Source organism: Carcharodon carcharias, chromosome 18 (assembly GCF_017639515.1).
Source record: "Carcharodon carcharias isolate sCarCar2 chromosome 18, sCarCar2.pri, whole genome shotgun sequence".
NCBI classification, from domain to species: domain Eukaryota; kingdom Metazoa; phylum Chordata; class Chondrichthyes; order Lamniformes; family Lamnidae; genus Carcharodon; species Carcharodon carcharias.
Genome location: NC_054484.1, coordinates 114,856,503 through 114,870,933, shown reverse-complemented (window position 1 = coordinate 114,870,933; position 14,431 = coordinate 114,856,503). Strand labels below are relative to the sequence as shown.

Here is a 14,431-nt window from a genome sequence, read left to right as displayed (position 1 = left end):
AACAAGGTATTAGCCTGGATAGCAGATTGGCTGTCTGTAAGGAGGTAGAGAGTGGGGATAATGGGATTCCGGATGGTGACTAGTGGTGATCCGCAGAGCTCAGTGTTTGGACTACAAATTTTCACTTTATGCATTAATGATCTAGGTGAAGGAACTGCGAGCATCCTGGCTAATTTTGCAGATTATACAAATATAGGTGGAGAAACAGGTAGTGTTGAGGAGGCGGGGAGGATGCAGAATGATCTGGACAGGTTAGGAGAATGGGCAACGAAGTGGCAGATGGAATACAACATTGGAAACTGTGAGGTCACGCACTTTGATAGGAATAATAGAGGCGTAGAATATTTTCTAAACGGGGAGAGTATTCAGAAATCTGGAGTGCAAAGTGACTTGGGAGTCCTAGTCCCAGGATTCTCTTAAGGTTAACTTGAAGGTTGAGACAGTATTTGGGAAAGCAAATGCAATGTTTGCATTTATTTCAATAGGACAAGAATATAAAAGCAAAGATGAGCTGCTGAGGCTTTAAAAGGCTCTGGTCAGACCACATTTAGAATATTGTAAGCAATTTTATGCCTCATATCTCAGGAAGGATCTGCTGGCCTTGCAGAGGGTGCAGAGGATGTTCACGAGAACAATCACAGGAATGAAAGGCTTAACACATGGCAAATGTTTGAGGACTCTGGGTCTATACTCGATGGGGATTAGAAGGATGAGGGAGGATCTGATTGAAACTTACAGAATACTGAAAGGCCTGGATAAAGTGGACATGGTGATGATGTTTCCATTCGTAGGAGAGACAAGGGCCCGAGGGCACAGCCTCAAGAGTAAAGGGAAGACCTTTTAGAAGCTAGAAGGGGAGAAACTCTTTTAGCCAGAAGGTCGTGAATCTATGGAATTCATTGCCACAGATGGCTGTGGAGGCCAGGATATTGACTTTATTTAGGACCGAGAGAGATAGGTTCTTGACTGGTATGGGGATTAAAAGGTTAAGGGATGAAGGCGGGAGAATGGGGTTGAGAAACTTTTCAGCCATGATTCAATGGTGGAACAAACGAGATTGGCCGAATGGCCAAATTTCTGCTCCTATGTCTCATGTTCTTATGGTCTTAATTTGGAGACCTCTCTTCAAATTTCCCTTTACCTTGTTTTCCTTTGATCAGTCAAGTCCTGCTTCTCCAGTCTCCCCATGGAACTGAGATCAATTATTCGAGTCACCATTCCAATATATCCCTTCTGAGACATCTCCAAGACTCTCACGCCCTTTTCTAAAATATAGTGACGTGAAATGGACATTAAACCTCAGCCGAGCATTAACAGAGTTGTATGAATCTTTAACATGAATTGCTTGTCTGCTCGCTGCCTCTTTATAAAATCAAACATCCTCTGTGCATTATAAACAATTCTAACAACTTATCATTCCAGTTATAAAGAAGTGTGTTCATTTATCCGCACTATGCTGGCATTCTGTTTAAGATTCTCACTTATTTTATATTCTCTCCCCTCATACCTCCTCCTAGATTCATCCTCCATACATCCCTGAAATAAATTTTCCTTCTCCGTGTCCCTCCATTTCCCCAATCTGTGCACATCGTACTGAAGCTTACCACTATCCACTGCAGTTTCCAATTTCGGATTTCTGTCATCTGAAAAAATAAACATATGACATAGGTGAACAATTGGGCCTATGAGCCCCTGCAGCCTTCTCCGCTATTCAAAACATAATGGATGATCTGTTTTTGTTTCGAATTCTACTTTCCCAATTGCATCCGCTAATCACTGATTACTTTGCTTCACATGAACCTACCCCTCTCACTCTAAAATGTTCAGTGCCCCGCCTGCACTGCATGTGAGGCAGAGAAATCCTTAAACGAACAACCGTCTCAGAGAAATAAAATTCTCCACTTCTCCGTCCGAAAACAGAAACCTATAAATGTAAAACAATCCCCTCCTAGCTTTGAAATCATGCCCTGCATATAGAATCGTTTATATTAATGTTTATCAAAAAGAGCCTCGGTCCGCATACAGACCTCCAAGGGAACATGATTTTATGCTCACTTTTAGCCTGAATATCTATCATTAAGCTCTCCTTTTTCATATTTGTTGCTTAGCCAAATTCATACCAGCAGTGCCAATATCGCTTTTAATTCATGAGCCACGTTTTGTGCAAAAAGTCTTGTAAATGACAATTGATCAATACATAACATAAACCCAAGTTCCCTCATCAAAACTCATTACGTAGACAAATATCTCCATTCAGTTTATCAGATATGACTTCCCATTAACATATTCATGCTTCTGATAATTTGAAAGCTTTTATTTTCTAATAAATTAACAATAATTTCTGCCCAAGATTATAGTTTCTAGAAACGACCCCACCAACGACATTTCCCTGACTGCTCAGTAGTTCCTGGGTTTATCCCTCACTCCATTTATAAACAGGGTTAAACGTTTTCAATTATCCTGCCCTGTGACACCTCTCCCATAATCAGGGATGACTATGAGCTTAAATTAACACCAGCATTTCATCGTACACTGACCCTCATACATCCCATCCAGACCGGGTAAATGTAATACTTTATTGTGATAGAATGTTCGGGAAAATAAGGTAATAATATATTGAAAGGGAATTAATTACTTAAAATTTCCAGGCAGCCAGCGCTACCAAGCAGATTAACCGATAAAGATGACCAGATGAACCTTGCCCAGCCTTAAGGACTGCACTCAACAGAAAGTCTTTGGGAGCCGGACTGGATTCAGAGGATGGCAATAACATAGATTAAGTGGGCTCTTCAAAAGGTAAGGAAAGGACACATGATCCTTGCTTGGATAGAAGGGTAGGTGTCTGCCTGGCTATAACGTGGGAAGTGCCTGATGCCAGAGATGAACAAGATCAGCAAAGCAAAAGTATGCTGAAATTGTAATTTAGCAGAGTGCTATCTCAAGCTCTCTCGACATGGTTCTCTAATTGCAATTGCTCGAAAAAACGATCGTGAACTGTAGCTGAGCTTCCTTTGGACCGCTTTTCAAAGATAACAGAACAGTTTGTCATAGGTGACAGGATACTCCAAACTGTCCCTCGGGAGGGCTCTGCATAGTGGGTGAGTATATTGTATTTACTACCAGCCGTTAGTGCAGGAAGCCTAACCAAGAATAGTCCAGCCGAATATCAGAGGATCGGTCGGAGGACTCAGTACATGACAGGGAAAATACGCGCTGAGGTAAAAGGCAACAGCCGCGCTGGCGGACTAGCGGTGCCGAAGGCGCCATGACCACGCTCCAAAGCGGGAGATAGAGCAGTACATGCGGGTTACCGTGTGAAATATAAACACAACCGAAACCACGCAGTGGGCCCAGACCCGTAATTAAAGCGTGAGTAACTAACTAGTCAGAGGCACATGAATTAATTGTGCAGACACAAAGAAGTACAATGCTCTCGGCAAAAGTGGTTCATGCTATGGAACTCGACAGGAGATCCGCGGACTCCATCAAGTGGTCCATAGAGGAAGAATGGTCAATAATAATCAAGAACATATGGGAGGATGATTGGGACACAAAAATTCCGTTACTGAATTTTATTTAAATAAAAAAAATGTATTGCTGAATGTCACAAGAACTGCTTGTGCTGAAGAGAGAGAGAGGGAGAGAGAGCGGGGGCAGCCATAGGTGGGCTAAAGAGCAATAACACGCTGGAGCAGAGGACATGGGTGCTTCAGCCAGTTTGATTGCCCCTATTGGTGGAGCCTTCAAGTTTTCCTTTATTCCTCCCTCTGCTATTTGAGGTTTCGTATAGATTATGAGAATTTTAGGACTTTAAGCTAAGGATACAGCAACATAAATGCACACTTGTTAACAGATGTCACTTTGTGAGCAAGGAAGCATTTCCATGTGAGCTTTAACGTCTTCCCTTCCTTAAATTGTCATTTGTGTTAGTAGACCAAACTTTAAGAGTTGAAAACCCAGATCAGATAGAAGGATAAGTTTACAAAAACATTACAAACATTTGAGATTAAGGATTGATTCGAGATTTATCGCAAAAATCGTACTTCGAAGGTATTTGAAAGCTACAAAATGTTTTGCTTTTGATTGAAATGTTTGGGTTTGATACATACGAGTTACATTAGCTCATACGAGTTTAAAATCAAAAGGCATAATCAAAAGGACTAGTTGGCTCCAGTGGATAAAACGGGGTTCATTTTGAAGTGATGAATTAAATAGGAATGGAAATCTGCATCCAAACAGCACAGTGAGTTGAATGTGAAAAAGTCTTTCGAAGTAAAGTGTAGTGACATTTAAGGGTTTACTTCTGAATAACTTGCATGCTATCAAAGATGAACAATGGGTTGATAAAAATATGGAGCATTTAATTTGTATAAACATCAATACACATGAGAAAGATGTAGTACTAATTTTGATCATGTTAATTACATTGATAATTAAGTTTAACATTTTGAAATTTGTTTCGTGATAAAGTTCTCAAAAGGGAATTTTCTTTTTCACAATTTTTTATAACAATTTGCACTAGTTCAGATTCTGCAACTTTAGTAATTGTAGCAGTGGTTTTCTTCAGATTGGGGACAGAGGAGTCAGGGATCTGGTATGTTCAGGTACATCAATGGTTCATTCGATTGATCTGGCAGCCACTGATCTGAAGTTTCGGACCTTGAACTCCAGGCTTAAGGAAATCTTAGAACTGGGACAGGGAATTCATAACACACAATTAAACACAGACCAAGACATGACACTGTTAATCCAAAACATGGCTACCATGCACGAAGTTTATGCTTGGACTATCAATAAACTGATCGGTATAGGGAAACAGATTTTAGATGATGCAAACAGAAATGTTGTTTGTAGCAGCTACGGATGCTGGGCATTGGAAAACCCCGAGGGAATTTAAGACTGATTAATGTTCATTTATGGTAACTAATGAAAAATAATTTTATATTTCACTACATGATGGTCATGACTTGACTGGTATCCAGCTCAGAGGTTTAACAGTGTACAAGGCATGAAGTTTGAAATCATATTTAAAAAATATGCTAAATGATATTGTCACGGTGATAACTGATATTATGTTAACAACCAAAAGATTAATACATGGAGAAGATAAGGGTTGATAAGGGGTGCGGGTTACTATATTAGGTACCATAAAATTCCGCCGCATGCAGCAGACATAGAAGGGAATATATTTAGCACAACATTAGAAGGGTGTAATATACAGAACACAACAGTTTTATGTACATATTTAATATATGAGGCAAAAAAGCAAGGCGTGCATATAAAGCAGCAATGAAATTGTACAATTGAAATCAAGTGGGCTCGGAATGAAATGGGCCATGGGGCACACATGGGGAATGGGAGATTTTGTATTACTATGTGACAGCAAAAGATCCAATATGGGAGCAAGCGGATATGCCTCATTCACAATCATACACTGTGCCTGCTTGTGCAAGTGCCAGCAAGGGTAGGGGAAGTGGAACTGGCCGAAATATAGAAGATAATAACGACTATTGTTCAGGTAAAGGAAAGCATTAAGGATACGCTAAAACAGTAATTTAACCATTTGTCCTATGTAATTCCCAGCAGATCAGCTTTCCATGATTCATAAAATGGCTCAGCAAATGTTTGGGACATTACAAGGGGATATCGAGTAAAGAGGCTTCTCTACATGGTGCTGGTGGAATTGGATCACAAAGGGACAAAAACGCTGGTGGATTCGGATTATCTCCCACGCCCTATGTGTGATTCCCCGGATAGTATTTATATATACTTGATTCATCGGAACAAAAGTCACAGAAGATGTAGCGCTGGTGGATTTTTAGCAGTAGGAGAAGAAATTTATTAAGCCAGCGTCCTGAAGGGCCAGACGATACAAATGAGCTGACCAGATCTTCTACAATCCAAAGTTGGATGTCTGGTCAGCATCAATGGGCGGCGCTCCTTAAAGGAATGGAGAGTACCCCTCTTTTCCAAGGGCTAAAGGTGGGGGTGGTGGCAAGACGGTTAGTGGGAAAAAAAACGAAGTGAGAATTCATTATAAGAGAATAATATTCTTAAATTCGAATCCACAGGTATGCCAGCACAAAAGAGTAAGGCAACCGGTAAAAGTTAAACTCCATGAACTTTGTAAATCCTCAAGAATTGCTATCACCAGCAAAGTCCTGGGAGCTAGAATGCACATGAACTAATTAAGAAAACGATATTTTGGGTGATTGGGGAGTCAGGCTGGAGAATTAGGTTGGAAACTATTTAAGATTAAGTGTGCTTCTCTACAGGTAGGTTAAAGACAGGTGGTCCCAGCTTAGATAGAAAAGGACTTCTCCAACTGGGTGAAAAGTGGAATGCAACTGATGCCAGCGATGTACGTGATCTTTGAAGTATAATTATGTGAAACCCTTGTAATTTAGCAAAGCGCTATCTCAAGCTGCATTGAGGTGGTTCCTTCCTTTGCAGCTGTTCGAATAAACTTTTGTGACCTATTCCTGAGACTACTGCCGTCCATTTGTCAACGATAAATCATGAAATATATTGTCCTACCCTGACTTATCACCAGCTATCACCAAAGACACGTTCTTCTCGCACTTGCCAGCGTGTGGTGCTTGGGGACTCACTGTGAGAAAATACACACATAATTGTTAAAAGTAATCTGTAACCACGCTTTAATGAGTGTGAATTCAGCGACTTTAAAGAAAGTGGGAGTGCTCGATGTTAAAGTTGTTAACGTGAAGATATGATAATTCAAAACTAATGATGGGATCTTAGACAATGCGATGGAATGAGGTTTAATGATTTTAACTCGTTTTACTGAGGTCCTAGACATCATTCTCACTAACGTTCAGCATATCAATCCAATGGCACGTGAAGGAGAGAGAGCGCGACAGAGAAATAAAGACGGATTGGGTGGATGTGTGTTGGAGATTGCGACAAGAGGTAGAGAGCATGGGAATGTCAGAGAGACAGGTAAAGGAGAAATTGAGTCAAAAGTGAGAGGCGTAGCGAGAAAACAGCATTTGAGGGGAGTAATATGAGATAGAGTAGAGCGAGACAGACAACAACAGAGGGAGAAAGAGAGAGATGGGAAGCATTGAGGAAACATAGGAGGAGGGAAGAATGGAGAGAGATTGAAGAAAGCGTGAGAGAGCCAGAGAGAGGGAGATAGAGAGGCAGAGAGACACATTGAGAAAGATAAGGGAGATTGAGGAGACAATGAGAGGGACAGAGAAGTACGCATACGGAGCAGAGAGAGAGGAAAGATCGAGTAAACAGTAACAGAGGCAGAGAGAGAGGGTGACAGACAGAAAAAAGCGAGATTGTACGGATTGATGGAAACACTGATGGAGAAGGACAGATCTAAGAACAAATGGAGGATAGAGGCTGAAGGGAAAAAAAATACTATCTTGTGTTTGGGGTTCGATGCACAATTTCCCAAATGTGCCACTCTCCCTGGTGCTTCTGGCTGTAGGAATTTGCTGTACACAATTCCCTGCAGCAGTTTTTTTTATTTCAGTGCATATTTAATAAACGCTATAATTCATTCACTTGAACAATCTTTCCATGAGCCCTTGAATTAAGCCTCGAAATGTGATGCAGCTCTTTAAATGTTTTCATAGACAGATAATTCCTGGGGTTTAGGCCGAGTGACATGTTGGCAGTTGGTGGTGTGCCTGTTGTAGGGATGGTTTTTGAAAGCCGCCAACACTCTCATCCCACACCCCAATTATAAAGTTAGAATGCACAAAAGTCTGAAGGTTGTGTACTTTTCCCCCTGTCCTGCGCAACTTCCCTCCACTTCCTCAAACCTCTAGGTAATTTAGTGGTATATATAAAACATGACCTCACGGATGTGTGTCATTATTAAAGATGTGAGATTGGAAACTCTTGGGAGCACATATCCATCATGATTATCCTGACATCGGTTGGAAAGCCACAAAATACATCAAATGGAATGAGGAGGTATGGGATCTGGTGCAATTTAAGAGAGACGGACAATCCTGGATTGAGAGGCTAAAGGATGATATCAATGGCTTGCATGAGTGTTTGTAAAATGTCAAATGGAATTCAATCCGTTGAACTGTGAGGTGCTGCCTTTGGGGAGGGCAAGCAAAGCAATGGAATTTTCAATAAACTGGAGGATATCCAGATGGGTAGGTGATGTGAGAGACATTGACGTGCATGTTAACAGATTCCTGATGGTTGGACACGTGGATAAGTTCATAAAGAGAGCATACAGATTTTGTTTTTATTCGACAAGGTATTGAATACAATAGCATGGATGTAACGTTGGAAATGTAATTAAAAAAAACGATGGTTTGCCATAGATGGATTATGTTTTGTATAAATCAGACCACTGCATTACAGGAAAGATATATTTTTTTTCTGTAGAGAGTACGGAGGAGATTTGCATGAATGTTGCCAAGGCTGGACAATTGCAGCTTTAAAGAATATGTTTATAGACTCGTTCTCTTGGAACTGATGGGGCTGAGAGTCAACATAATTGAGGTGGACACTATCATAAGATGTCGAGTTAGGGTAGACAGTAACGACAGTTATTCCAGGCAGAGAGTTCAATTAACAGGTGGTACAAGTTCAAGGAAATTGGTAGAAGGATTAGAGTTGACAAAAGAAAAAACGATTTCGCCAGTTCATGAATCTATTACTATGAACAATATCATAGGTAATATTTTTCTTTTAAAATTGATCTTTACTCTGTGGGCCTGTCTGGACTCGGTTAAAACCCGTTAGTTAGGGTACTTTGATTTGCATCTTTTGAATATAGTATTCAAGAAGATGGGCGAATGCTAACGCCCATCTAGCAGATAACAAACCATATTTTTGCATTAATATTAAAATAGATGCGATGAAAGGGGTTTTATTGTTACAGTGGTTTTGTTCGGACATTTGCGATTTGAGGAGAATTTACATTCAATGGGGCTGGCAGATATACATTCAGAACGTTGGTGTGTTCAGGGCAGGGAGAATGTTAGATCAAAAGGCAGCTCTAAGCCTCCAACTGTCACCACAGGAACAAAATTGAAAGCAAACTTATTTTGAATGTGAGTTAAAAATTATGCGTCTGGTTTTGATTAAATCTGTGGGTCACTCGCTGTTGCCTTAATAGAGTTTAGTTTGGGAATTTGTTAACAGTAATGATAGTAGTAATTTGTAGCCATGTGCATATATAATTTAAGCTGAGTATATTAATAAAATGCTTCATTTGACTTAAAGTAAAGTCTCGAGAACTGGCTGTCTTATTGCTGAATGTAGAGTCACTCATCAAACATAACACTTAAATGTATAGGTTATGACAGTCATTTATAGTTTCCCTCGGGGATTTTAAAGTAAACCAGCTGTACCAGCTGCATTAGTCATAACAACCCAGAGTTGTTGGAATTAATGAGCCTTGAAACAAACTAATTGAGGACGTAGCATAATAAGTTGTGGGGGTGGGGGTGGTGGTGGGGTGGGGGGGTGGTGGCAGGGTGCATGGGGGTACAGAAGGAGAAACACAAATGCGGAGTAGGAGCCATAAATTCAGGCGTCAACAATTAAACAAAAATAATATTTCTCTGTATATGTGCTAGGGAGTATGAGATTCTCCATCTCGCTATCTCTAACTCGGGCGCAAAGTGTTTCTTGCTCAACTCTCTTGACCTCTATCTCACCATCACTTCCAATATCTCCATTTCCTTCTCTTCTTTTCTCACTCCATTTCACCTTATGTGATACTCCTTGTCCCTCGAGCTGTTTCATTCTTTCTCTCTCTGTCTTCCCCCACTTTCACTGCTCCAGCTCCTTATATTTCTACATCTCTCACTCTGTCTCTCTCTCTCTCTCTCGTGTTTGACCTGGCTATATATCTCTGTCTTGCTCGCTCCCTCTTTCTCTCTCTCTCTCTCTCTGTCTCCCTCTCCTCATCTCTCTTTGTCGCAGTACCTTCCTCCCTCCAGCGTTGCTGAAGACGTCGTGCAGCTTTGCATCCTTCACTGCATCCATCACAATTCTGGCCATGACGTTCAGCCTATTGTTGGCCCTGCAGGATCCTTGAGCTTCATCTATCTTGCAGTTGATCTCACCGCCCATAATAACTGGCTGGGCATCACCAGCAGCAGCTGGAGCAGGAGAAGGAAGAACTCCCCCTTGCTGTTATAATCGAGGGCATGAAGGTTAATTAACCCAATTGGAGCATTCTTGCACAGCATTTCTGCCAAGGGGATTGCCTGCCCAATACATCATAAACCTCGGGAATGATGAAGTTGCCTCCACGCAGCAAAATATCCAGGCTGGGGAAATGCGAATCGTTTCCTCCAGAACCAATTGAAGGCCTATGGGGCCAACATCGTGACCACCGTCTGAAGGAGCTGAGCCGAGGGATCACGCATTCCGACACACACACCAGGTAAGCTTTGGGTTTGGCACTCGAAGCTGATGTCACAACATATTGTGTAAAAGGATAAAATAGATAAAATTATTATCCCCATTTTCAAAGCATTACGTCGAGTAACAAACCAAACATTATTGAGAGGTCCAGATCTTTGTATTGCTCACGCATACCCATACTGCTTGCAAATTACCTTACTTTAAATAGACGGAGGAAATCGGCCAGCTGGAAATGATCTGATCAGATACAGATGGGTGGTGGTGGTGGTTAACGTGGTTTCATTGAAAGAGCTCGGTTAAGATTGGCTTCTGAATTGAAAAATCTACCTGATTCATTCTCGCTCCAGGGCCTTGCTGCTTCTGGCTTACGGAATCTGGGCTGTGCTGCGTGCTTCAAGTCTACAGGCTTCCTTGGGCTCAGCTAAACTGGCCTCTTCAATTTTGGGCGAATTTGGGGAGCGCTGTTCTCTTCTTTGCTCCAATGATCTGGAGTTCAGCTGTCTCCTCTTGCAGCTCCATAGAGCTTTGCACATTTTTCTGTAATTACTGCCCTTGCCATTTTTTGTCCGAAGAGCAGTGTCCTATATCATACATATTGAAAAGGATATACCTCTTGCTAATTCTCTGCGAAGTGGCTTGGTCACCTCTTAGATCGTTCTTTTTGGTCTTTCCGCCAGCTGCCTGTCTGCCTGTTGATCGCCTGCTGGTGCCCGCTCCACTGAATCGCCCTGCTGAGGTTTGGGTATTTAAATGGGTCGTGCATAATTCTGGTCGGCTGCTGGCTCAATGTTTCTTTTCATCTTGTTTCTCTCTGGCACCTCCTTTGTCCCATTTCGCTCACTGGAGACCTTGGAGTGTGTGGGTTTGCAAGTGTCCTTGGCGTTATTAATCCTCTCGATTATGCCAGTTCTCTCCTTGTTGGCTTTGGACACCCGTGAATAAGTGAGATGACATTTGGGGCAGCTCTTGTAGAGACATGAGTATCGCTACACAAGTTGCTGAATTTAGTCTATTTTCAGTGCTGTATGCTGTGTGCTTCCTGTTTGAAATTGTTACAAAGGATGGTGTTTCAGTTGGCCACCATATGAGTGGATTAGCCAGTTGACTGTGAGATGATGGGCTGCCCGGCAGAGAAACGGTAGCAACGGTTTCCCCCCGATAGGGACACTGGCAGGAGGTTGAATGATTGGTCATTTAACATCCATATTGAGAGTCACCTCGAAGAGCCATATACTGTTCCAAATCCCGAAATTGTCTTTAACCTACGTGCATTGGCGACAGCAACATGGAATTTGTGGATGGACATAGTCACAGCACAGTAAACAAATGACGGCCGACTAAAAAGTGGCTCCGCCTTGAAACTCTCATTTCAAGCTGGTTTTTCATCTCCTTTAATACCTTCAGGAACTTGACACTGGCAGCAAAATTCTTAAAGGTTCACGATGAAATATCCAGCGATGGGGAAGTCCTTCAGGCAGTACATCTCCGCAGCATCAAATTCACATGAATCCCAAAGGGTTCTCCGAATGATGAATGCAATTTCGATAGGTGTACCTCCAATGCTGACCTTCAAAGCCACACACATGGTGTTGGAAAACCCTTTGGTTGGGCCTCGACTGGCCGCAGCCAACAAATCCTTAAGATCCCGATCACAGAATGAAAAAACGCCGCAGAGGCCCTTCGGCCTAATGGGTCTGCACCGACACATGCAAAAGAACTGACTTGACCACATAACCCCATTTAACATTACTTGGCCCATATCCTTGAACGCTATGACGTGTCAATTGATCATAGAGGTATTTTTTAAAGGATGTGAGGGATCCCACCTCCGCCCACCTCCCAGGAAATGCATTCAAGACAATCACCACCCTCTGCTAAAAAAACATTTCCTCTCATCCCTCCTAAACCTTCCTGCTCCCACGTTGTACGTTTGTCCTATCGTGACTACCCTTGAACTAAGCAGATAAGCAACTTCCTATCAACACGGTCCATGCCCCTCAAAAGCTTGCACACATCGATCAGGTCGCCCCTCACCCTTCTCTGTTCCAATGAAAACATGCTAAGTCTATTCAGCGTCTCTTCAAAACTGAAAAGTTTTATCCCAGGCAACATCCTGGTAAATCAATTCTAAATGACCTTGAGTGCAATCACATCCTTCCCATAATATGACTAAAGGAACAGGAGGCAGTACTCGATCTGTGGACACGCAAAGGTTCCTTACAACTCCAATGACCCACTACTGTTGTAATCTATGCCTCGATTGATAAAAACAATATCTCACATGCATTTCTTCACCAAAATACTAGTATGTCCCTCCACCTTCTAAGATATATGGACCCATACACGAAGGTCACTTTGTTCTTCAGAACTTCCTGCTGTCTTGCCATTCATTGAACAATTACTTGACAAATTAGTTCCTCGAAAGTTTATCACCTCACACTTTTCAGGCTGAAATTCCATCTGTTACTTGTCTGCCAATTTGACCATCCAGTATCTTCCTGTAGCCCAAGAAGCACATCCTCCCTGTTAAACACCCGACCAATGTTGGTGTCATCTGCAAAATTACTAATCGTACCCCACCCCCCATATTCTTCTATGTTGTTTATTAATAATGAATAATGGGTGACGGAGCACAGATCCCTCTGGTACGCCACTGGGCATTGGCTCCCAATCACTTAAACATCCTTCTGTTCTCAGACACTGTCTCCTTCTACTAAGGCAATTTTGGATCCAGCTCATCAAATTTCGCTCTATCCCATGTGCATTTTATTTTTGTATAAGTCTCTCATGTGGGAACTTGTCAAAGGCTTTGCTGAAGTCAATACAATCTACATCAACTACATTACCCTCATCTGCACACCTGGTCACTTCTCAGAAAAATCTCTAAATTATGTTATGCATTAAGTCCCACTGACAAAGCCATGCTGACTATGCTTGATCAAACCTTGCCTCTCCAATTAGAGGCAGACTCTCTCCTTCAGAATTATATCCAATAGATTACCGACCACTGACGTGAGACTCACCGGCCCATGTTCCATTGGCTTATCTCTGCAACCCTTCCTAAATGTTGGAATCACACTAGCTGTTCTCCAGAACTCTGTCACCTCCCGCCTGAACAGAGAGGAATTAAACATTTTGGGGCAGACACCCTGCGATCTCCTCCATTTCCTTCTTCAGCAATCTGGGAACCAAATCATTCAGACCTGGAGATTTGTCCACTTTTAAGCCTGCAAACACATCCAGTACCTTGGTACTCACTATATCAATTTGCTCCAGAACCTCACAGTCTGTCTCCCCAAGTAGATACATTCATCCTTATTCTCTTCTGTGAAGGCGGATGAGAAATATTCGTTCAAAAATCTACCAATGACCTCTGCATCCACCATTGGTTGGCCCCTTGGTCCCTAATGGATCCTAACCTTTCTCTGGTTATCCTCTTCCCTTTGATATACTTATCAACTATATTCTGGTTTTCCCTAATTTTACCAGCCAGAGCTTTCTCATATCCCCTCCTTGCTCCCCTAATTCCTTCATTAAACTCCGCTATGCAATTTCTGTACTTCAGTAATGCCTTGAACACTGACTTGAACACCTTCCCCTTCAGTTAGGCACTTCCACATGCAGAAGCAAACTGTTTAAAACTGATGCTGCACTTGATGTGAGCCGAACGTTGTCCAAATGGAAAAAAAAAATAACATCACAGTGTTCCAGCGAAATGATTTGGTCCAAGGTATATGATGCACAATATGATTGTAAGAAGGAAAGTGTTAAGTTGCGGGGGTTGGTGCTTTATTTTATGCTAATACCAGATGGGCTGACGCCGCTTCAGATATAAGGGAGGGAGAATTTCGAGTCTAGACCGGGGCATAATGTTGCACAGTATCATGATATCTTACCATATGCAGTGAAACTGGAGAATACTATGATAGAATCCCATCTGGGGAGTTGAAACAATTGAAGCTGTTAAACGGGGTTTCACTGTAGGACGAGAAAGCAGGTCCAGTTAAAACTCGTGCTTAACGTCACATAAGGTACTTGTACCACGGAGATATTG

General features: G+C 42.0%; 1 long non-coding RNA gene across 1 annotated transcript; it reads right to left on the bottom strand.

Annotated features, from left to right (window-relative positions):
* Nucleotides 1-4,671: 4,671 nt before the first annotated feature.
* LOC121290384 lies at nt 4,672-9,992 on the bottom strand. Its single transcript, XR_005945791.1, has 3 exons — nt 9,934-9,992; nt 6,538-6,610; nt 4,672-4,690 (listed from the first exon to the last, which is right to left on the bottom strand). It is a non-coding gene; the product is annotated as an uncharacterized LOC121290384 (long non-coding RNA).
* Between the last annotated feature and the right edge of the window lie 4,439 nt (nt 9,993-14,431).